Source organism: Dermacentor albipictus, chromosome 8 (genome assembly GCF_038994185.2).
Source record: "Dermacentor albipictus isolate Rhodes 1998 colony chromosome 8, USDA_Dalb.pri_finalv2, whole genome shotgun sequence".
NCBI lineage: Eukaryota > Metazoa > Arthropoda > Arachnida > Ixodida > Ixodidae > Dermacentor > Dermacentor albipictus.
The window spans coordinates 56,378,083-56,403,912 of record NC_091828.1 but is presented as its reverse complement, the minus strand read 5'-3'; the positions used below and the strand labels follow the sequence as shown (position 1 = coordinate 56,403,912).

The 25,830-nt window shown below is 47.9% G+C and overlaps 1 protein-coding gene across 2 annotated transcripts in view; it reads left to right on the top strand.

Annotated features, from left to right (window-relative positions):
- LOC139048792 (uncharacterized) overlaps positions 1-25,830 on the top strand; it is a 119,547-nt gene that overhangs the window by 5,778 nt on the left and 87,939 nt on the right. The window contains exons 1-5 of one of the 2 annotated variants that reach the window (XM_070523446.1): positions 1,135-1,162; positions 1,245-1,332; positions 8,707-8,833; positions 8,915-9,217; positions 24,745-24,951. The gene's annotated coding sequence lies outside the window, so the exon portion shown is untranslated. Of the gene's footprint in view, positions 1-1,134; positions 1,163-1,244; positions 1,333-8,706; positions 8,834-8,914; positions 9,218-24,744; positions 24,952-25,830 lie in introns of those variants that run through there. The other variant, XR_011507948.1, reaches the window with a different exon arrangement.

Genomic DNA, 25,830 nt, shown 5'->3' with positions numbered 1-25,830 from the left:
GGCACGGCGCCAAAGGAAAGCTTTTGCGGTTTTGAGGCAGCTGTAAGCGGTCTGTCGTGGCTCACGTCTGAACATAGAACCGGGACCTACTTGCAGATGCAATCGGCGCAACTACGAGTCACTTCGCGCAGCAAGTGAGACAAAGGAGCCCTCGTTTACCAGGTCATTTTATTCGTCAGATTATCCTCGTCAGCTCGCCGCATTTTGAAAACTTCCGGAACACGCGCGGGTTTGTTGTCAGGATGATGAAATTATTAGGGCACATGCTGTTTGATTCGTTCGGGACCCATTCGGAGCCATTTGCAGCTGAAAAATCAGATTTATTCACCACGACATCTGAATTTATATGACGCGAATGTTATTTTTCATCATGTGCAAGGATCGATTGCTTGCGAATTCATTTGCTTCCATACATGCTTTGATTTTGCAAGGTAATTTGGCAAATATAAAGTCGGACGAAAAAACGCACATTCTAAAGCTGAGCGTCTTACCCCAGGAGCCAAAACAGGTATCGTCTGTGAATTAGCGCTCGTTAGCATAAAATAACCTTCTTCGGCATCTCACGCCAGTCTTCTCCTGATCATATAAAGTGCTAAGCAGTCGTGAAATCAGCACAGTCGTGGAAAATGTATTTTAATGTTGAGCAGCTGAGTCGGCCTTGACCGCTGGCGTCCCACAAGCTGCGGAACGCGCACTTGTAGCACGATTTACAAAACAAACCCTTCTCAAAAATATGATGACAGAAGCTGACTTACCTCACGCCCCTCGCAGCTACGATCGATTTCTTTTGCCTTCAAGTTCGTAAGGCCTGCTAGGAAATATGTACCAATTTATCCGTGGCTGTGAGTCTTTTACGCAGTAGTATCGCCGGTTCCACTAGCACTTGTGCGCACATCCGTAATTTCGACACTTGCCCATGAAGCGCAGGCCATTGGACTGTCGGCAAACTTATCTGAAAAAAAGGGGTGGGAGGGCTAATTAACAAAGCAATGTGGTCCGAACTATGGCCGGCACGAAGTATTGGCGGCGAGGAGTTACGGAGTCGCCATCTATCGGAAGCGCCTCGCTGGCGTAGTATGAGGGATCACGTGGCGCGCTCCTCATAGGTTTTGCTGTCAGCGCTCACTGAACACACCACGCGCGAGCTCTCCCGGACATTTCTGTGAGTACTTTCGAAACGAGAGAAGTTTCTTACTGTCTAAATAACAATCTTGGGCAAACTGAGAGCACACAATCGCTTACAGACGCTATCTCTGTACCGAATACGTACAGTGAACGCACTGCGCGCGGTCGCCGCGATGGAGTCTCCCGAACCGGCTTCTTGCGTGAGAGGTAGGTAAACGCTGAGAGCAAACTATGTGAAATATGTTCTTATAGTGTTTGCATAACTAAATGCAGTGTAATAGAACGAAGCCTCAATGCAGCGATCACGCAGATGCAGCGATCGCGCCGCGTGCCCGTTTTCGCACCGTGCCGTGAGCTTTAGGCCGCAGAATATGAGCGTTTGACAGTATACAAGCAACCACTGTTGCGTGGGCGCTATCACAGCTGTTCCATCGGTGATGTGCCGTCGCGACGATTCAATCTTTTTTTTTCTTCTAAATTCTTTGACCTTTCAATACTATTTCTCGAGTTGCGTCGCACTGTATGTTTATCGGTGTTCTCAGCGCGCAATTTCCCGCTGCTCCTTTTTTGTAATCCAGTGCATTAATTCATAACACAAACATGACCATATGCCATGCTTTTTTTAAATGTGCTTCTTACCGCTGCCTTTCCATTCCACTGAACTTACCAGTATCTATAGCATCGACAAGTTCATAGACCAAACCGTCACGACATTAGTCGGGCAGCGGACTCGGGCGAGCGTCTCAGTGCGTGTTTTCAGAACATCGCAGACCGGGCGCCGTAGCAGAAATCTTCCTCGCGTCTGTGCTTGCTGCATACCCGAATTGTAGCCGATGACTGTTTGCCGGTTTTATGTTTCGCGAGCCAAGCTTCACACAGCTTCTTGTCCTGCGGCTACATGTGAATAAGGCTGACACTGTGCTCCGTTGCGTGCGTCCGGCATTGCGGCACCGAACAGTAGCCTACCATGTTGTGCGCCTTCAAAGGCAGCCACTACCTATTGTAGTGCTTTCAAGCGTTGTAAAGGAGACACTCGAAGCAGGAAAATCTCGCCACTAAATGAGGACCGCAGCGTACGAGGGAATTTAAACTCGTTTTCAGCTTGCTTCGCCGCGCCCGAATTAGCCGACGCGGCCGCTATGTCCACGTGATCCCTCCTAGCACGTCACGCCGACGGTGGCGCCAGCTTTTCCAGTGGTGGAGCTCGAGGCCATGTGCGCGTGAAGAAATACGCGTCGCGCCGGCCGAGCCGCAAAGCCACCTTGACAGAGCTGTCGCTTCGCTGCAGCAGATGGCGCCAGAGTAGCCGCAAACTATACAGATGGCTGTGGTTGTCTGGTCGGCCTGATATGGTCTCATCCGTCGACGAGTTTGGAGCACGAGGCGTCATTTGAGGGATCGCCAGTCGTTCTTGCGCGGGCGCGTGTAAGAGCGGGAACGAGAGAGAAAATCGGGGGGCCTTTTGCTCCTTGAATATATGTCTTTGCCTAGGTACTACGGAGGAGGTTTCTTAGCGCGTGTTGTGGGCGTTTGTCCCTAGGCGTTCAGTATTGCGGAGTGGGGTTGAGTTTGTTTACCCTCCGACGCTGGCTGTCGGCGCGGTAAAATGGTGAAACAGCAGGCACTGACGCCCGATTTGGCAACCGCTGTGTCGGATAGACTGTCTCTAACATGCTGCCCTCTTGCTAAGTCAGTCGTGGCGGATCAAAGCTTTCTCGCGCCTTAGGGCGATGTACCTTGTAAATAACATCACAGATGTTTCTGTGGGAACAGCAGCGGCCGTAGTATAGCTCGGGTCGCATAGATTGAAAACCTAGAAGGAAGAGCGCCTCAGCAATGGCGGTTGAACGCAAGTGGCTGAAAGGCTGCCGGTGACGATGACTGACTCAGCACCAGCGCCGCAGGCACAAGAAAGTCTGTTTGACGTACCTTCAGGGGCAAAGTTCTGACTGGTTCAGCAGAAGTCGCGGGGTGTAGTACTGCTGAACTTAGCGTCACAAGTTAGCGGCCGTACGTAATTATATATATTCAATCGTGTTTTTTTGTTAATTGCGACAACGTGTCATTATTTCGCATTATTGGTGGCGCCTGAAGGACACCAAAGCGGCAATAGGGACACCAAAGCTGGAAGCAGGTCGGCCTGTGTGTTGGGGCCGCGGAGACCGAAGCGTGTCGGGGGTGTTCACATAAAAAATTGACTGTCCGCGACAGCGGGCAGCCGATCTTAAACATCCCTGCTATCCGCAGGCCTCGGCAAACGCCAACCCCCGGACCAGTTCGGGTTCGCACCCCACAATATCTTGGGTGCCCTTGAGATCCTGCGCCGCCTGCTTTAATACAAGAGGTGCTCTCCTGAGGCCTCCGTTTGCCGGTTACATGTGCCCTCCTGGAGCAGTGGTTGTAAATATTCCAACCTACCGTCACGACGAAAAAAAGCGACCCGCGACTTATACAACAGTCAGAACCTTGCCCCTTCAGACCCAGGTATAACCACTGCCTCACCTCACTGCCTCACCGCGCGGGCAGCCAGCGGCTGAGCGGAAACAAACTCGACCGCACTCCGCAACGCCGGCATGTATAGGGGGACAAACGCATACAACCCGCTAACAAACCTCTCATATTGGCGGCGAGGAGTTACGGAGTCGCCATCTATCGGAAGCGCCTCGCTGGCGTAGTATGAGGGATCACGTGGCGCGCTCCTCATAGGTTTTGCTGTCAGCGCTCACTGAAAACACCACGCGCGGGCTCTCCCGGACATTTCTGTAAGTACTTTCGAAACGAGAGAAGTTTCTTACTGTCTAAATAATAATCTTGGGCAAACTGAAAGCACACAATCGTTTACAGACGCTATCTCTTTACCGAATACGTACAGTGAAGGCCACTGCGCGCGGTCGCCGCGATTTAGTCTCCCGAACCGGCTTCTTGCGTGAAAGGTAGTTAAACGCTGAGAGCAAACTATGCGAAATTTGCTCTTATAGTGTTTGTATAACTAAATGGAGTATAATAGAACGAAGCCTCAATGCAGCGATCGCGCAGATTCGCAGCGACCGACTGCGCGTCTGCATGCTTGTCCGTGCACTGTTTCGCTTTCACCGCGCGCGCGTTTTCGCACCGTGCCATGAGCTTCAGGCCGCAGAATATAAGCATTTGACAGTATACAAGCAACCATTGTTGCGTGGGTGCTATCAGAGTTGTTCAAAAATAATTTCATTGTAGAGACTTCGACGGGGACTGTGATGTGGCGTCGCGACAATTCAATCTTTTTTTTTCCTCTTCTAAATTCTTGGACGTTTCAATAATATTTCTCGAGTTGCGTCGCACTGTATGTTTATTGGTGTTTTCCGCGTGGGATTTCCCGCTGCTTCTTTTATGTAATCCAGTGCACAGAATTCATAACACAAACATGACCATATGCCAAGCTTCTTTTAATGTGCTTCTTGCCGCTCCCTTTCCACTCCAGTGAACTTGCCAGTATCGATAGCATCGACAAGTTCATAGACCAAACCGTCATGACATTAGTCGGGCAGCGGACTCGGGCGAGCGTCTCAGTGCGCGTTTTCCGAACATGCAGACCCGGCGCCGTAGCAGAAATCTTCCTCGCGTCTGTGCTTGCTGCATACCCGAGTTGTAGCCGATGACTGTTTGCTGGTTTTATGTTTCACGAGCCAAGCTTCACGCAGCTTCTTGTCCTGCGGCTACGTGTGAGTAAGGCTGACACCGGCCTCCGTTACGCGCGTCCGGCCCTGCGGCACCGAGCAGTAGCCTACCATGTTACGCGCCTTCAAGGGCAGCCACTACCTATTCTAGTGCTTTCAAGCGTTGTAAAGGAGACACTCGAAGCGCGAAAATTTCGCCACTAAATGAGGACCGCAGCGTACGAGGGAATTTAAACTCTTTTTAAGCTCGCTTCGGCGCGCCCGAAGCAGCCGACGCGGCCGCTATGTCCACGTGATCCCTCCTAGCACGTCACGCCGACGGTGGCGCCAGCCTTTCCAGTGGTGGAGCTCGAGGCCAATATTCAAGGAGCAAAAGGCCTCAGAGTTTCTCTCTCGCGCCCGCTCTTACCCGCGCCTGCGCACAAACGACTGGCGATCCCTCAAATGAACGTCTCGTTGGATCGTGCTGGGCAGCTGTCAGTATGACGCGCGTGTCCCGCTATCTGGCGTCATTTCAGGCGCAATTTCAGGCGGCAATCGCGCCTGAAATCACGCCATGTGGTTGAGGCTAAAACGGCTGAGGCGAAAAGAATAAATTTGCGATATATGTACGAAGGCCCGGTGGCGATCAGCAACCACACAGGCGCTAAGCGGCGAGCGCTCTACCGCGCGAGAGGAGTACGCAAAGAATGGTCGTAAAGGGGAAGCAGAATGGGGACTTGTGGAGGCCTAGACGACTTCTTTAACGCGACAGCGTTAAGGAGCTCGGGTCACAGGAAAGCCGGTGTTGCCGGCGTCGTCGGCGATGGCTGTGAGCGAAATATCTCCGAAAATACCACTCAGCCATGAGTGTTTTTTCCCTTTATTGCCAGCTTTGACATACAGAAACAATATACGAGAAAGAAAACTTGTCAACAAGGATTTTGCTGGCACGACATATTAAATTTTTTTCAATGCTGCAAGTTTATCTAGCATGTCAATCCATGCTGGTTGTTCAGGGAGTGCCCGATGGACATCCCTGAACCGTACTACAGATTCAATGAAGTGATCACGTATAGTTCGCGAAACTGACATCAGCATTGTTGAACTGCGTTCTAGCTTTCCACAAACTGTGGAGGCCAAGGAGCATTATAGCGTCATACGGAAAAGGCTCCGTTTCTACCGGTAAGAATCCTATTCCATGTGAATCTAAAGGTAACTCTTTCTTTACAGTCCTTTGTAGCGCATCCCAGAAAAAGATAGGATCCCAGCCATCTAGAAACGCATGCTCTATCGTTTCAGGCTTCTTGCATAAGAAGCAGTTAATGGGCCACGGGACAAAAATACCCCTGTTATGCATCCATGTTTTAACTGTTCATGTGTTAGTGTGTAGTTTAAAGAAAAAAGCTTTTACCGAAGGGTGTACTGGCATTCTTTTAACCCTTTTGAGGACATTTACTGGGCCTCCATGGTTTTACATACGGTAAATCGGTACAGGGAGCTTATTGTCAATTAAGTCCTTGTACAGTTTTTTTCCTAGTAATATTGTCGAGATACGGCACTGAAAACCGCACATGCAACATTCTGTAAGCAAGCACCACTTCTCGCAGGTAACCTTTAGCGGAACCATGCATTGCTTCACACGAGCATACAACAAATCCTGCAAGGTGACGACATAAAAGCACTTGCATGACTGTGCGAAGGAACACATCATTCTGATCGCGAAGGTACATAAAGCGCGACACACCTTGTCGCACAAATAAACGTGCCAACCCAAGGCTCCCTTTCTTTACTGGCAAAAACAAGTTTGTGCGGCTGGTCCTTTCCCAAGTCGATGCCCATACAAAAACGGCGAAGATACGGTTGATATTTTTGAATGTCGATCCGCGAAGCACACAGCACATTCATGACATACCATATCTTGGACGTAAGAAACAGGTTACAGAATGTGGCGCGCGAGAACATTGACAGCTGTCGCCCCTGCCACGCGTTAACCTTTCTTCCTTTGCTCTCGCCACTTGTTCATTCCAGTAAGGCTCAGCGTCGCGATAAGAGTCGAGAGGCACGCCTAGGTAGGTTGTTGCAGTGGTGGACCACCGAAATCGAGCGAAGTTTATTTATTTGCGCCCCGGTGCACTTGCAGAAGGATTCAACTACCACCACGGCCTCACAAATACTATTTCTATTTCAAGAGAATATGGCGATGTCATCGGCATACGCCAACATTTTCACCTGTGTTGAATGTAACCTGAAGCCAGTTATCTGTTCATTGTTTTGGATGGCCTTACACAAAGGCTCAAGGTAAGCCGCGAATAGCTAGGGCGAGAGCGGACATGCCTGCCTCAGAGAAGACAGCACTTGCACGCTGTCTGTCAGGTCCCCGTGTACAATAAACCGAGTTGAGCAGTTAGCATACGCCATACTGACACCGTCTGTTATTACGATTCCTACGTTGAGATGCTCTAATATGGCGGAGAGAACATCGTGGGAAACACGGTCGAAGGCTTTAGCGAGATCTAATTGCATCATAGCCACTAGATCGCCAAATACATCACAACATTCTAGCACACTTGGAGCTACGTGTACACCACTGGCCTTATGCGTGCCAACCAGCCTCTTTATCACACCCTGCAATCGTTTGATCAACACCTTCACAAATGTCTTATAGTCGAAGTTGGTAAGGCTTATCGGTCAATAAGGCCCCACCAAATGACGTTTTTCAGGTGCCTCTGAGTTCTATGGTTCAAAGCGAGACAAAAGCGCCTCTAGTGAATGCGGCGTTGCCTTAGAAACATGCCATAGAAACTTATACTGCGGTGTGTATCGGTAGTTACGAGCATGTAAATTACAGAAGTCGCAGTTAAACGAGTACCGAAGTACGTTTCCGCTACATTTCTTCTGTGCTTGGCGCACACGCAGAGCCATCTTGCGGCAAACGCAGAAGACTCCCTCCTCGCAATGCACGGCGCTGCCACGACAGGTGGCGCGCCACTGGCCCGCTTCTCCCCTTCGTCTCGTCAAGAGAATGGCGAGCGAATGAGTGGGCGGTGAGAACGACGTGCGATAATGCTATCGCGTTCCCCTCTTGAAGGCGAAGCTTATGCGTCCTCAAATTTTTTTTTAAATTTTAACTTCTCAATGAATCTTTCCTCGTAAATGTGTGACACCTTTCAATATAAAGGGTGAATGTGATAATATCTGTAATATGTAGAAAAAATAGGAAGCTCTTTAAAAGTACGGTCCTTCTTCAACGGGCACAGAGCTAATATAAATGCGCTTCGAGGTTGCTGCCTTCTCACCTGGAACAGCTTCTCCCTTATGTTACTTCTCTGATACCGGAGTTTCTTCCACTGTCCTCATTGATGCCGGCTGGTAATGATCGTAATTCAAAGGCGTAGTAGCGTTCGCGCTATTCCTGCTGACGGTTGTTTCGGGAACCGGACTGCAGTAGAGCTACTGAAATTTCATCAAAACCATGTTTCGGCAGGCGTAGTTGCCTTGATAAGGGCAACCCGCCGTGGTTGCTCAGTGGCTATGGTGTTGGACTGCTGAGCACGAGGTCGCGGGATCGAATCCCGGCCACGGCGGCCGCATTTCGATGGGGGCGAAATGCGAAAACACCCGTGTGCTTAGATTTAGGTGCACGTTAAAGAACCCCAGGTGGTCAAAATTTCCGGAGTCCTCCACTACGGCGTGCCTCATAATCAGAAAGTGGTTTTGGCACGTAAAACCCCAAATATTATTATTATTATTGATAAGGGCAAAATCGGTAGTGAAGTAGCATGTTTTTTTTTCTTTTGAAGCGCAAGCGAAATCACGTGTCAGTTTATCAAATGTATTCCTGCCCATGGCCGCTGCAGTGTAGCTTAATACCGGATAATATTGGGCACCCCTGTTATTGTTGTGATGGGTGATCTTTTTTTTATGTCTGATTTTATCTGCGCAGGCCCCAAAGAGCGAAACGAAGGTCCCATATATGCCTTAGTGTGCTGCCGTTGATTTAAAAGCCGTTTTCAATGGAGAAAAATCAAGTTCTTCGCTTAAGCGCCTCTTCAACTCATCATGTATTTCAGGTGAGAACCGCTTGTATTCAGAGAGGACATAGTATTTGTATTTGGTTCAGTTTATCAGAACGCGTTATGCATTCGTCGCAGGACTGTAGGCGGCATGGTATATACATTTCACATGGTGTTCGTGGAATGCTACCTCAAGAGCAGAAACCGAACTGCGAAGTAGCGTTGGTGGTCTGGAGACCTCACAAAGGCTGGACAGGCAGATCTTGGTTTTCGCGCCGCAAGGCAGGCAGCTCCGATGAGTCATGGCGCTCGTTCCGACACTGGGCTGTGCTCTGTAGCATCGAAGGGGAAAGAAATTTTTTACTCGATGCCGTAGAGAGAAACGGAGTACTTGTCGGGCGCATGCAAAACAATGATTCCAGCATCGAACCACACGAAAAGGTAAGCAATCTTTGAAAGCACAATTGTTTTGTCGCACGCTTGCGCCTAAGTGGGTTATTAAAATCGAGTATATTTTGCTACACTGGGAAAAATGTCCTTTTAAAGCATTCCAGACAGGGCGTCGGAACGAAACATGTTTTGTTTTGGTTTTAGTTTCGTTCCGCTTAGAGAAGTTTCCTTCCGGTTCTGCTCCGGAGCGAAAAAAAATATCCGTAGCGGTTCATACCCGTTTCCGTTCACATGCAAATATTTTTTGAAGTAACGATAAATATAGTAATTATTTTTCTCAATAATTGAATTAGGCATTCTTATGTCATGCTCATTGCCTGGCACTGCGCATGATGTCAGAGGCAGCACGCCATCAACTGTACTCTCCGAAATGAGAGACCGCTGTTCCGAAACGAACATGAACGCACGATAAAACTTCGGTAAGAAAGCGTTGTACCCGTAGAAAGCTAAAACAGGAGCGGTTCAGTGCGCAAGCCCTGGTTTACGATGCTGATCTGCTAGTAGATGGAGCGGTAGGTTTCGATTAGTGGAGCGCTCTACTGGCAATTGCTTGCACTATCCCTGCCTGACGTTGCCTGGCAGTGGTCGTTTCGAATTGCTGACTTTTCCCTTGTACCGAAAACCAATCAAATATATTTCAGTTTCACTCCGAAACTAAATAACAAACAAAGTTTCGGTTACGTTTATGTTCCGATCAAAATATCGTTTTGTTTCATTGATGTCGTTCCGCTCCGACACCCTGAGTAAAGGTGGCATAGGAAACGACTTTATGGTGACAATAAAGGCGAAGCGCAGTCGTAATCTAGTTTTTTACGTCCCACCATTGTTCATAGCCATAGCCATAAATCCTTCGTTCATCCGTATCTACCGTGACCACTTACTCTTCGTGTTGTCTTAAAGGCCTCTCACCAGGCCGCATAGCAAATTTCGGTTATACGCTCGAAGAAGTTACGTGCCCTCTACGGAGCGTTCTGCCACATGATTTTTTTTTCAAATTGGTTCCTTTCTTTAATTGGTTCAGGCCACCTAGAGGAGTTGCTAGCCTGCACAAGCGAAATTTTTTCCCTGTGTTCTCCCACACCGCAGCTCGAGGATCGCGTGACGCATACGTCACGGGCGCGGCTTCATTGTGTTTTTTTTTCTTGTTGCGTTTGTCTCGATTCGCGCAGCACACGATTTTGCGCGCTGTGCACGAGTACTGCTGACTAGCGGTATATGTCAGTGCTACGTTAATAATGAGGCAGACACAAGCGTATCATAGAGCGTGATCACGCGATGGAACACAGTAAAAAAGACGTACTTTCGTTGTCTGCGCGCGCAACTGGACGACGTGGGAATAAGCCGACAAAACGAAAGTAAATCTCCCTTGCTGTGGTGGCAAGGAATGCAAGCACACGTGGACATTCGCTTTGCGTGCTTTTATTATTTCTCTAAACTTTAATTTGTCTACTCAAGCAACAGATTACACAAATAACAGATGTTTCCCTGAATAATTATCGAAGTCCCGTGTCTCTACGAGTGACGTCACAGCAGTGCGATGTACGTAAGCGCACTTGTGCGATATATGTCGACCGTCCGGTTGGCAGCACTGGGCTCGCGAGGAGAAGGGCAAGCGACGGCGTTCGATTTGAAATTTCAGCTCTTTCCTCGGCGCGTAACGATGTAATACTTTGCAGGCACGATCGTTAGCGCGCATTGCATGGACGGTGCTTGTCAGCTCAAAATGGCGAGACCTGGTGAGGCAATACAGACTTCTGGGCACCTCATTCCCAATGTCATGCACGTATTCGTCACTCAATACTCAGGACACGACTTCAGGTTCAATCAAAGGATACGAAAACCTCAACTCACCCCTTCTGCGGCGAAATTGCAGATAAAGAAAACGTCATTTTCCGTAGCGAAGCACGCTTGGAAGAAAATACTGCATAGGTGCGTGGTGAATGGGGCAATGGCGCAATGAAATTTTGTCACGACATGAAATAATTTTTTGGGTTATCTTCCGACATTTTAGAAAACCTCCACAGCTCAATACCAAGCTGTTTTTTTTTTTTTACAGGGTCACAGAGACTAAATTACTTTCTTACGTTCAACAGCACATTGTGTAAACAGACGAGGAACTCCTTCTTGTACTTTGCTGTAGTAAATGCGGTTCGCGCAACTTGGACCGTAGAGCATGTATGTAAAGCTGCCAACAGATCAGCTAAGCTCTCCAGTAATCCACAGCGCGTGCAGCTAACAATGAGAATCCACAGAAAACCTAGCCCGCACCCCATTCTTGGACAGGGCTGGTTCTCGCCACTTTCTGAACCGCCGACGGACGCACCGTCGTGCATCAGCTGGTGGTTGACGTTAGCCATTTGGTGATACCATTTTACCACACGCCCAAGCGCGTATATCCACGCACACACATTCAAGGCTTCTAAAAAGCGTAGAAGTCATTGTTTCCGATTTGTTTCTGATAAGCCCCGCCCGTCGAAACACTGCTCGTTTGTGTTCTTTCTCTAGCAGTTTTGTCAGGGTACCCTCAAATACAGACTCGTCGATTTGAGTATTACTCAAACTTGTACCAGCTTGTGTAGTTTTATTATCAGAAAAGCATTAAAGAAATGATCGTAAAGAACAGCAAGGCACGAGTGTGCTATCAAGAGTTTTTGTTTAAGTAAGGAAACTGTACATAATTGTTTGTAAAGAAATCCACGTCGAAATAACATCTGCAGAACCCATCTCACGATGAATACCGACCGTAATGCGTTCGCATTGAATCAATAAGCGACCCGACGTATTGCTGTCGTCGATACGAGTTATGCATGAGGCGCGTACTCTAGCCTCCTAATCCTATTTCACGCTATGCTAAGAACACTTGGTGCCATCTAACGCCGACACCGCAAAGCCTGCGCGTGGCCTCCAATATGAACGGGGCTCCAGTGCGTGCGAATGCTGAGGAACGTGTCATGCTCCAACCGGGTTCCTCTCTCGCCTTTAGTTTTGGACACACTGCGCCATCTATCGAAATTTAAGAGAAGTCCAAGCGTGGCCTCCGAGATAAATAACGTGGCGCAGGGGTACCAACAAATCCTGAGAATTGCTCCCTGGCTTGCCGCACACTCAGTGGCACATTCTGAGTTACTCAAGTTCACGAGACGTTCATTAACAGAGACACATGCCCAGTGTATTCATGGCGTGGCTCGCTAAAGGGTTGCTGTCAAAGGCTTTCATTGAACATTTGTGGTGCAGCCTGGTAATGCTTCTGGTTCCTGTCCTTGAGGAAACCTTGTGCCAGGGGTTCCATTGCATTCAGCACCGGAGAAATTAAGCGGGACTTTTTCGCCATTATAGAGCGGCACATTACCAGTGGCACATTTGTGTCACACCCAGTTTGCGTCAAAGACGTTCACCGAAGAGAGGCACGCACCTTCTGGCACATAACCAGTAACCAAACTTGGCATCAAAGCGTTTCATTGAAGAACAGAACTGACCGAGCGGCAAATATCTAGTGTTCCAACATAGTGAAACTAGTTTCCAAAGAAAAACAACATATCGTTAATTCTTCTTTCATAAGAATCGGTAGAACAGGAAAATGAAACGTGTCTTCACAGAAGCTATTACATGTTTGCTTCGTGAACTCTCGCTCCGCTGTAATCAAAGGAGGACTATTTGTGGATCGGTGGCCATGTAGCAAGTTTGCATGGCGTGCAGCGTCCCGTTGGCATGCGGCGAAAGGCTGCCGAGTCGATTTGGCGGTGGCATGAGCATCTTGGTCCGGCTCCGTAGTGTCTTGGGCAGCCAGTGGAGAGGCGACGCGCTCAGCTTCAGGAATGCAAGTGGCATACTTCACAGCTTGCGCCGCGAACATGCAAAGGCGTTTGGCTTCACGCTGACGCGTCTCTCGCTGCTCCAAAGCGAGATTCGCCCATCGACGTTGCGCCTTTCTGTGCCGTTTAACGTAGCAGTGCCCTGAATTGGCGCCATCGCAATCGAAGCAGTATGCGGCGTGTAAGCACTGCTGATGCATGCTGAAGCTGCACCCCGTAAGCGTGAGGCTTATAGCGCGTGAAAAGACAAGGACGAAAGGAAGACGTGACACACACAGGCGCTAACTTGCAACAATCTTTATTTCGAGCAAAGGACCCATACATATACACAACATTTTCGCGCACATCATCATCCATGCGATGTTTGCAAAAATTCCGTACACACCATTGCGCAGGTAAGCTAACTCTTTGCTGGAAAGGGCAATTGATGGTTTTGACACACAGTTATCCCCAAGCCTATCAAGCATTTCTGCTTCCATAATTTCGCGAGTTTATCTTCCTCGGGCTCTTCCCACAAGGGAAGTCTCTGTATGCTGGAGCACACGTTGACTAGTCACTATCATCCACCCCGGCTACAATGCATTTCCAATGCCTGCAATGAGCGTCAAGGAACCCACCCTACTTTTCTGCTGCATTATACCGGCATTCACTTACAAGCTTGTTGAGGCACCTTCCGCTTTGCCCGAAGTAATTTTCCCCGCACTTTAAAGGAAGGTTGTGAACAACTGCTTCCGCACATTCAACAAACGGTTCCTGGTGTTTCTTTTTGCACGTGCCTTTGTCAGATAGGTCTGGTCTGGTTAGTCTGCACCGACATTGCAATTTTGTAGAAGACGAAAACACAACCCTAACATTCGCACGTTGACCTAATTTCTTTGGACGGTGCGATAGGCCGTGGATATATGGGATGACAGCAACCTTGTTCTTATCAGCACAAGGCAGGCTGGCGGAATTCTTTGACAGCTTCGACTTGAGCAGAGCCTCAGCAACGCTAATAAGTACATGTGTAGGGTAACCTGCCAATCGAAGACGGATGATCTGTTCGTTGAAGCTTTCGGTCACCAGCTATGCGCATGACTTACATAATCCGTTCGACAAGCATGTCTTTGTGATTCCACTCTTAGCCAACTTAGAGTGCGCCGACTGATATGGGAGCAGTGCCTTGTTCACACGAGGCTAGTACTTCCAGCTTGCATAGTCCTTCCGAAACAAAAACTTCATGTCTATAAACTGAATACTTCCGTCAGTCGGTAGTTCATGCGTTACATTTAGAGGAGATAAACCCTCGCGTATAAAAGAAAGTGCATTAGTGTTTTAAAAATCAAAACAGATATAGCTGCAGTCAAGTAGAACTAAAAAGTCATCGTCGTATCTAAAATCTCTGAGAATCTTAAAATCTGGAAGCCGACCACTCATGTTCTTGTCTAGCTCTGCTAAGAATATCTCGCTAAGAATGGGAGCTATTCACGATCCGAGGCAAATTTTCTCTTTCTCTATACAAGGCTGTCCTTCCGCTAGAATAAAACAAGACCGAAGATAAAAACTAAGTTCTAAGAAACCGTCATTTGACATCCCTGTGGCGTTCATGAAGGCAACGTTTTCCAAAGGCGCCAATAGAACACTGAACACTAGAGAGCAAACCTGAATACGGTAAGGAATAAAACAGGTCTGTTATGTCTACATAATGGATGGACACAACTTTATTCCGAATCCGGCAAATTTGACGACCCGGGCTCAGGTCTCCCATGAGGGGACTTCGAGGCCTTGCCTCGTCGACGCCTCTCGCGCTTGCTGGACAGCCCACTCTTGTGTCTTGAGGTTGGAGCTGCGCAGAGCGGCGGCCCACTTCGACGCAAGAGCCTCCGGAGCTACTGCCATTGTAGCTGATGTAACCCGACACTCCCACAACATCTGTGACAGCGTCGCTCTAGTCTCCTGACATAATTTGCAAAGAGCAGTCGGGTATTGCGCGGGGAAAATGTGCTGCAATCGCACCGGACTGGGGAAGGTTTGTGTTTGCAATTGTCGCCAGATGACTGCCTGGCGACGTTTCAGCATGGGGTGAGGTGGGGGCAACAACCGCCTGCCTAGCTGGTAGTGCTTGGTGATGTCATTGTACCTGACCAGGCGTTCTCGCGTGTTTTGAGCCAGCAGTTCTGAACTCGAAGAGGCGGTCTCCGATTCTGCGCGGCGGGTCAGTTCTCGCGCAGAGCGGTGTGCTACCTCGTTCAAGTTAATGAGGCCCTCATCGGTGGGGGTGGCGACGTGCGCTGGAAACCATATGATGGCGGTGTTATCGAAGTGCTGTCGACCAGCTTTCCTTAGAATCTGGAGAGCTTTGGAGGAAATGCGCCCCCGCGCGTTGTTGCGAACTGCGGATTGTCAGTCGCTAAAAACTACCTCGCAGAGGGGGTCGGTAAGCGCAAGCGCAATTGCTACCTCTTCTGCTGTTTCGGGGTATTCTGTTGCGACACTACACGCGTGCGTAAGCCGGGAGCCAACGTCTACGACTACCGCCGTGAACCGGTGTTCTCGTGTGTATTTTGCGGCGTCTACAAAGCGCGTAGTCCTCTTTCCACCCAAGGAGCGCAGCAGTGCCTTGGCACGGGCCTGGCGTCGGCCCCGATTAAATTCGGGGTGCATGTTTCGAGGTATAGGGGCGACAATCAGCGTGTCGCTGAGGTCAGGTGGAATGACCTGTTTCTGACCGTGTTGGACGTGGTAGTTGAAGCCGAGTTTCTGCAGGATGTAGCGGCCCGTGGCTGTCAGAGACATGCGTTCGAGTTGAGAGGTTCTTTGCGCATCCACAATTTCCTCAAGCGTGTTGTATACCCCCAGCTGTAGCAGACGAGCAGTGCTTGTGGACTCCGGTAGGCCGAGGGCGATCTTGTAATTCTTGTATGTCTACATAGAAGGCCTGAATATTCTTGTGTGTTGACGACCTGAAGTAATCCAATACCACACCAGTTTTTTTACAAGAAACGGGTCCTTAATAGGCAACATGTTGAGCGTTTTATCAAGATACAATGCTATACATTTTTGCCAGGTGCCGTTTTCAGACACAATGGCTCGAACAGCTGCGTCCTTCTGTGTGTCTCTACACTAAAGAACACATCAAACAATATGGACACAACTTTTCGAGCCATTGTGTCTGAAAGCGGCTAGTGTAGACCTTCTTCTTGAGATGCCTCCGAAACATCAATACAAGAAGCAAGGCAGTCTTGTAACGTTTGGAACGCACCAATTTCTGTCACACCACACCGATCAATGAATAGCTCACGCGAAGTCGTATCAGAAGCAGACCTCGAGGAATTATCAGAAGCTGAACTTCTGGAACAGAGGAAAGATCAAAATGTCACCAATGTAAAACGTATTATCTTTACACGGGACAACAAAGAAATCCCCACCAAACATATTGTCCTAACATTTGCATCAGGCGTTCTGCCGGAAACCATTGAAACTGGATAGATTAAGTTAATTTTCCGACCATATAACCCCAACGATAGATGATATTTCCAATGCCAAAGGTTCGGCCATGGTTCGCAGAGCTGTCGTGGTCAAATAAAATGTGCAAAGTGTGGAGTCCAGGGCCACCCCTCCGACAACTGTAGTTGCACACCTCACTGTGTGAACTGCAGTGGTGACCGCCCAGCCTACTCACGCTCCTGTCCGAACTAGAAGAAAGAAAAAGACATAATCATCCTCAAAGTCACAGAAAATATTTCTTTTGGGGAACCCAGGAAGAGCTGCTCACCTTTCCACAGCACACCTTATGCTGATGCGCCGCGTCGGGCGGCAGCGTCGCAGCGGCCAATGCCAGGAGCCCAGCCCGCGCGCAGCGAGCTGGCACTTTTGGCTCCTGCCCCTAGGGTGAAAGTACGTAAGCTTACTCCACTCAACCAGCAAAAAGGTCACGCTACCCTTAGGTTGCCGGCACCACAAAAGTCGTCTGCAGCCACCTGCGCTACGCGTAGAGATCCAGCAGGACCGAGCTGCCCGGCCCCTGCTGGCGCCGGCAACAGCAGGCGCAGCTGAAACCCAAAGGCAGCCCCATTGACCACCGAGCTCGTGGGCGTCGGGGCCTCGCCCTCCAAGGCGGGACTCTCTCGCGGATATTGCCGCTCGCAAGAGCGCGTGTCCGGCGCCTGACAAGAGGCAATGGACACTACGCCTATCCTGATGGCATACCAAGCGCCTGAGGAGTGGCGAGGCTCCCTCGACCACTCCAGAAAGGAAAAACCCGGCGTTACAGGGCCTCGAAAAAGCTCTGTAATCTAACGCAACACTTACGTTTTAACGCGACAGCGTTAAGGAGCTCGTGTCGCAGAAAAGCCGGTGTCGGCGTCAGCGGCGTTGGCCGTAAGCGAAAAATACCGGAAGGCAATTCATAAATAAAAACAACTTGCAAGATGGGCTGGGTGGGAATCAAACCAGGGTCTCCGGAGTCTCAGACGGACACGCTACCACTCAGTCATGAGTTCGATCATTCAAAGTCGGACAAAAACGGCTCTAGTTAATGCAGTGTTGCCTTACAAACGTGCCGTAGAAAGTTATACCGCTGTGTATACTGGTAATTATGAGCATGTAAATTACAGAAGTCGTAGTTAAACGCGCAGCGAAGTAGGTTTCAGCTGCATTTCTTCTGCGCTTTCAGCACACGCAGAGCCATCTTCAGGAAAACACAGAAGACTCCCTCCCCGCAATGCATGGTGCTGCCCCGACAGGTGGCGCACCACGCGCGCATTGCGGCTGTGCGGGGACCGGTGCGAGGCGCGTCGCAGCCCGGCTGTCCGTGCCGATCACGACGTTTGGCTCGCGTAGATCGTTCCCCCTCCGAGTCACCGAGTTCTTTTGTTCGTTCCGCTTGTTCAGGCGCACGTTTCGTTGCTGCACCGAACGCTGCGTTGCTAGACGCTCACCGCGTGATTGGTGGGTGCAAATTCCGATGCGGGGCGCCTCGTAAGTGATCGCTGCGCCGTAGCGCATTGTCTTACACCCCTTGGCGGGTCGACGGGAACGCTCTCGCTTTCCACTCTTGAAGGGGAAGCTTGAGCGTCCTCCAATTTTTTTGTACACACAGCGCCAATGTAGTTTCAGTATGGATACAAAAATTATTCAATGGAACGTCAGAGGTCTTAGAAACCTTGATGATGTGCATGAACTTATCCACGAACACAATCCAAGAGTGTTGTGTTTACAGGAAACGCAATTAAAATCGGAACACAAACTTTCTCCGACAGTATGTTACGTTTCGCAAAGATCGCGATGATGTTCTCGCATCATCAGGCGGTGTTGCCATTGTAATTCATAAAGATATAGCATGTGAACGTTTACAGCTACAAACGCCCCTTGAAGCAGTGGCGGTCCGAGTTGTTCTCCTAAACAAACTTATCACCATCTGCTCGCTTGACATACCCCACATTACCACTTACATGACTTACATGAATTCACCATTACATTACCAATACTTAAATGTTGAAACACCTACCCTTTGAAGCACAAGAAACCCTTCTTTCTCTCCACAACGCTGTATGGCCTTCTGGCGAGATCCTGTCTGCCTGGAAACAGGCCAATCATAATTACTATTCTGAATGTAGGCTAGGATTCGTCATCTGCTTCGAGTAACCGGCTTATAGCACTAACAAGCCGCCTCTGCAAAGTCCTCGCACAATTGATAAACCGCCGCCTACTACCTTTTCTAGAATCATACGAACTACTTGACCCATACCAAGGAACGATCCACCACTGACCATTTAATAGGTATTGAGAAACAAATTCATGGAGGTTTTGTCCAGAAACAGTATTTTTGTCAGTATTCTTAGATATGAAAAATGCGTACGACAGGGCGTTTCGAAATCTTCCATGATCTGCTTGGAATGGGAGTCTGAGGCAACTTACTGAATGTGATTCAGAGGTGTTTCTCCCATCGCACGTTTTGTGTCAGGGTTGGTAACGTTCTGTCTCGTCCGTTTACGCAAGAGGTTGGTGTTCCACAAGGTGGTGTGCTGAGCTGCATTCCTTTTATTGTCAGAATGAATTCGCCCCGCACTGTTATACAACGTACTATGTTTTATTCTGTATATGTGGATGCCATCCAGATAGATTAAAAATAATGTAATTTAAGTATCTGCGAGCGACAAGTACAGCCTGGCTTAAATAAATTGTCTGATTGGGCGAACGAAAACGGTTTTAAACTGAACGCTCATAAAGTATGTGCGTGTTGTTCTGTAAAAAGAGAGGTATACTGGCGGGCCCAGTAGTAGATCTCAATGGACAACGGCCATTTGTGAGCCGTGAACACAAATTTTTAGGTATCATCTTAGACTGCAAGTTAACTTTTATCCCGCACCTAAAGTATCTTAAAGCAAAATGCTTTGCGATTATGAATCTACTGAAGCTACAGAATCTACTGAAGGGCAAGCGACAAGAGATGCCCTATAAGCTTGCATAAAAGTCTATTATCACGCCTTGACTACCGAGCAATACTCTATAACTCTGCTACGCCTAATGCTCTTAAAATGCTAGACCCTATCCACCACTCAGGCATCCGCCTGGCTACAGGCGCCTTCAGGACTAGCGTTGTGCTAAGTCTTTACGTTGAATCTAACGAATGGCTTTATAATTAAAAAAAAACATATTTAAGTTTTTCGTATGCCTTGAAGGTAAAATCAGCTGTAGATCATACATGCCGTTACCCGCCGTGGTTGCTCAGTGGCTATGGTATTGGGCTTCTGTGCACGAGGTCGCGGGATCGAATCCCGGCCACGGCGGTCGCATTTCGATGGGGGCGAAATGCGAAAACACCCATGTACTTAGATTTGGGTGCACGTTAAAAAACCCCAGGTGTTCCAAATTTCCGGTGTCCTCCACTACGGCGTGGCTCATAATCAGATAGTGGTTTAGGCACGGAAAACCTCATAATTTAATTTTAAATCCATGCCGTTCAATTATTCATGACTTGTCCGTAGCCAGGTTGTTCCGTAACCACCCAGCCACTAGGCCTCCTCCGTCCTTCCGGTTGGAAGCGCTATCAGAATAAACAGGCGTCCCTCTTTTAGAGAATGTCCCAAAGGCTCCCGCTCAGCTTCCACCACCTTGGTAGTGGCACACTATCCAGTGTGACATCGCTTCCTCAGGAATATCAAAACGAGCTTCTGAGACCATATACATCCGCAGTTTCTTGGGCTTAAGTAGATGCATTGCTGTGCTGAATTTTATGCAGATGCTTCGAAGTCCTCTCATGGTGTTGCTTACGCAGCTCTAGGAGCATCGTTTTTAATATCCGGCACACTGAATCCATATGCCAGTATATTAAGGGCGGAAGCATACGCGATCCTGTCTGCAGTCAAACATATTAAACAGACAAATCTCACTAGCGCTATTGTGTTTACGAACTCATTGAGTATAGTGCGAGCCCTAATGAGTCTTCGAAAATCTAAGAAAAATGTTTTTAACCAACTAGATGCATTGCTATGCTTTGCTTATAACGACAATACAATCATCATACTTTGCTGGGCGCCTGGTCACAGTGGCATAAAAGACAACGAAACTGACGACAAGAACGGTATTTCAGTAGTTTTTAGCGAAAGTGACAAAAACATACCTACTCTAGCCACGGACCATAAACCATACTTACGTCACAAGCTCAAGAAGTACATGCAGAAACAGTGGGATTACGAGGTATACAATAAACTGCACTTGATCAAACCAAAGTTAAGCAATTGTATACCGGAGAAAACAACACGATACCAGGAAGTGCTTTTTTGTTGATTGAGAATGGGTCACACCTTCGGCACCCCCTCTCATATACTGCCTAGAAGTGACCCTCCCTCGTGTACAAAGTGTGGCGACAGCCTCACAGTTCTCCATGTCTTCGTACACTACAGGAAAATTGAAAATCAACGCAAAAATTACTTTCATTCTGCGTATCCTCAATGTATTCCATTTCACCTAGCATTTTTTTTTTCTTAGTAATGAACCGCTTTTTAAGGTAAAAGCAGTTTTCAGTTCTATAAATGAAGTTAATATTAAGTCATTTTTCCGGGTCCTGTCTAGCACAACCTCGCCTTGGAGGCTATAGCTACACGCACGTAGCTATTTAGAGCACGTGCCTCTGAGCTCTTGTTTCATTTCAAGAGCCCTATGAATGCAGAAGTGCTTGTGCACATCCTATTATTTATATCACCTTTTCATAACGAAACATTTAGGCCCTTTTATTATGAGTCATTGTCATTATTTTTATATTTGTATATTTTACGCGCCTACAGGGACCCGTTTTTAAGCCTCCTTGTTGCCGCAATACATCCACCTTTCCACCTCAATGTGACCATTGCATCACTTACACAATTCATTACCATATGTCATGGCGCTCTTTGGCCATAGCTGACCTTTTGCGCCAGTAAAAGCCATACATCCATTAAATAGCGCACGTGGTTGCAAGTGGCAGTGTTTTCTAAGCCCTAATCTCTTTGTATACAGGATGAAGGCGATAGATCATTGCAAACACTGTCGAAATTGTATAGCGAGCTAAGCCATAGCTTACAACGGCCATATTACTTTTGAGAACTTCTTGAAGAAACTTTTTGCAACGACTTTATTTGTTCCACATGCGTGTAGGCCCGCACGCAGTTTTTTCCTCGGACTCCCCTAATTTTACTTCAATTTAGGCTTGCTAGCATTTATAGTGCGGCCTGCGCAAGAAAAATGGAGGACGCTTAAGCTTCGCCTTCAAGAGTAGAACGCGATAGCGTTATCGCATCTCGTTCGTACCGCCTACTTAAACGCGCTACGCCAGCCAAACGTCGCGATCGGCCGAGATAGCTGGGCCCCGACGCGCCATGAAGGCGGACGCGGTCATGGGGCGAGTGGCGCGCCACGTGTCGGGGCAGCGCCGTACATTAAGAGGAGGGGGTCAACTGTGTTTGCTGCAAGATGGCTCTGCGTGTGCGCAGAGCGCAGAAGAAATTTAGTGGAAACGTACTTCGCTACTCGTGAAACTGCGACTTCTTAAGTTACATGGTCATAATTACCGATATACACCACAGTATAACTTTCTACGGTACGTTTCAACACCGCATTCACTAGAGGTGATTTTGTACCGTTTTGAAGGAACGAACTCGCGTCTGAGTGGTAGCGTCTCCGTCTCGCACTCCGGAGACCCTGGTTCGATTCCCACCAGCCCATCCTGCAAGATGTTTTGTATTTATGAAGTGCCTTCTGGGATTTATCGCTCACGGCCAACGCCGCTGACACCGACGACACCGGCTTTTCTGCGACCTGAGCTCCTTAACGCTCTCGCGTTAAAAGCTAAATTGGTCATTCCTCCTAAAACGGACAATAGTGCTCAGGAGCGCATGTACAAATAATTTATGAAAAACCGCCGCATTTACCCACCCATTTACAACTTTGCCTAAACATCACTTAAAACCTGACCCTTAGTTTTAGCAAACATAAACAAAATGCCTCAATTAGTGCTGTGGGATCACGGGGAAAATGTATTACGAACCACGTATGAAAAATGAAAACAACAAAAGTGGGACTGTTGATTCCTTGCAACATTACTTCATGATGAGCAAACGCTGAAATGTCACTACCCGTTACGCATAGGATATGTTTTGACATATCATAAACTTGGCTTTACGTAGAGCTTTCTGGTAAATTAAGAAACATACTCTATATGGCAGTGTTACATATGCGAACACTTGTTTAGAATTTTATTACAAAACGTTTATTTGATCCACACGTAGTTCACTTCACATACTGATTTTCTATATTGGTGCTCCTATTTTCACTAAGTGTGGTGTTAGTGGCATTTATATTTATGACGGCTCCACGGGCTAAATATTTCTGCACACGGGCTAATTTCTTGAACAGCTATTCTGCGTTTTTGAGTGCTTCTAGTCGCCCTAACCGAGTATCTATAAAGACAGACTAATAACTGTAGATTGAAGGCTACGCCATATCATGAAAGAATATTTCTTTCATAGAGAGGTTGATACTTGGCTCGCCTACACAAGATCCCGGTTCATTGTTATGACATGATTTAATGCTTAGAATGTGTATATATTTCCTATATTGATAATACTGTAGCAGTGCGCAGGCATCTCGATGAAAACACAAGGGAAATTGCGAAGACGTGTAATATTGACAAATATGTAGCATCCTGTGTACAAGCCAGACAAATATTGCCCTGTCTAAAAAAATTATAGATATTGTTTCTAAATTCTAAACGTGCTTTCGTCTGTTTCAGTGGCTCCTATTCATGTTTAACAGTGGTACTTCCCGAATACTTGTTCTCCTGGCCACAATTATATACCGTAGAAATTGTGAAAAACGTTAGGCCAGTTTACAGACACAAATAATAACGGCCAACCATGAAATCCTACCAGCAGCGAAAGTAATAGTGGGGCTATGTCGCAACTGTGATTTGTATTCTGCGCATAGGAGTTCGCAATATCGCGCATAATAGACAGTTTTAGTACTGCGTCATGATGATACGTACGCAGCACGCAAGGGCTTTGCGGAATGTAGGAGCGCGTGTCGCGTTGGGGCTTTTAGTACTGCGAAATGCCTACGTACGTAAGAGGGCGAGCGTTAGACGCCGGGCGCGTCGGAGCGCATTGGCCGTGTCCACCAGTACATCGAACCGTCGGCCAAACTAGACGCTGTTGATCTGACTAAGGTGATGTAACGTGTGGGCGCGTTCCCGCTTCGTCGAACTATATTTAGGCCTTTAAGAGACTCTACTTTTAATGCGGATGAAATGCACGAATCACATAGAGAAAAATAAAGACCAAACACTTGCTTTAAACTCTTGTCTCGCGCTCTCCCGAACGAACGAGAACCACGAGAGCAGCCCGCAAGGCTCCCTACGTACGCACGCAAGAATCGGATGCGTGCGTACGCAGCGGCCGCGTACGCATCTCGTAGCGTTTGTGTTGCGTTCTGCACATGCGCAGCTTGCAGAACGCAGCGATCTTACGTACGCAACGCCGTTGCGTACGCTACGTACGCAGTACTAAAACTGTCTAATATCACGTCGAGTTACAGGAATAGTCCGCAGAACCATTATTCTAATGCCTCGACCCATCACTTAAACTGCGATTTCCCTTTCATCACGTGATGCGACATTGATTTATCGGCTGTGGGTCGAAGTAACCTTCACCAACTCGTATAACTATCGAATTGGAATGGTGGACTCACCCAGGTGTGCTAAGAGCAAGTGCGAAGAGACCATCGTCTCTCCTTTGTTCCACTGTTATCGCTTCGATAAACAACGCTACTATCCAGTATTGCTTGAATCAACTCGACGATGATACATTTACCTAAGCAAAGGTTTTGTGGGGCTGGCCTGCGCCAAGAAAGCCACTAGAGCTCTTCCTAACAAGCTAAAGGCGACAAACTTCAGTGCCAGACTTTAGATGTGTAGCACTTGGATTAGTACATGTGAAAGTGCGATAAAGACTCGTGTCTTCTCTCTCTCTCTTTCTTTTACTCCACCTCACCCTCCCGACGTGTAGGGTACCAAACTGGACAAGGTCTGGTTAACGTCCCTGCCTTTCTTTCCTGCCTTCTGTCTCTCTCTACGCATAGCAGAGAGCAAATTTTCTGAATCGCCGTACTCCAGCAAAAACTTTAATAGAAGTATGAGCTCATTAACGCTTTCCGATCACGCAATAATTGAACTGAAGCAAAAATTTCTTTCAGCTGCCACTCGGCGTTTACAAGCTTAATTTCATCGACATCTCAGCAGCTTACGACACCATTTCACGACCAGGACGGTACAACAAGATAGACAACAACTGTCAAAAATGGGTTGTAGATTTTCTACGAATACTGGGGATAAGGTTGCCACCGCAAGTAAGGACCATTCAAGAGCTTATACCACGTGCTCGTCTTGTGGCCGAGCTAAAGGTAAAAGTTTTTCTTCGTTATGAAGTTGAGTGCTATAGATGACCGGCTTTTCCCATTAACAATGTGGACCTTTTTTATGCCCCGCTTCTCCTTTCACGCTTTCGTGATGTTTTCTTGATAATCTCTATTCAGCAGAATTTAGCAAGACTATACACGATACTCAAACGTTCCTTTATATGTTGTCCTCATGTCATTATGTTTTTAATCTACCACCCATATTACAGTGAAGGGTCTATGAATTGGCGCATTAAAAACTATACTGGGACATTATTACCAGCGTAGTGGGGTTGACGCCTCAACATTATCGGGGGTCACACATAATAAGAGTGCACTAAGCACAAGAAACTGAAAAGACAAACTTCCGTGTGTCCCTTTGGTCAACACAGATGGGTAGCTCAACCGCTCTGAGCCTCAGTCGAGACGGCTGTTTCCGTCATGGATTGAAGAATGTGCGTATAAGGCACGCTTACATTGCAAGAATTTTGAGGATCCCCCCCAAGTGACGATACCATAGGACCTAAGCAATATGCAAAATACTTTTTGGCATCAAAAGGCGAATTCGTATGACGGCAACCACCGTAGTGAAGGTACGCGTACTGCACGTTTACGCTGCAAGAAATGTAAGGTATCTCATCTGCTGATGCATTTGAGGGCGATCTCACCGCTGCCAAACAGTTGTAGGAGTTGAGGACGGACTTCGGGATGAAACACTTGGGAGGTTTATTTTACATTAATTACAGTGAGACGTCAATGAACAGTCGTACAGTCATTACGGGCCGGCAGCAATTCGGACGCTGCGGCCCGCGGCAAGAAGTTCGACAGAGGTGAATCAGGGAATGCTCTACGAATGCTCTGGGGAAATCTGGAATCCTCTTCTGC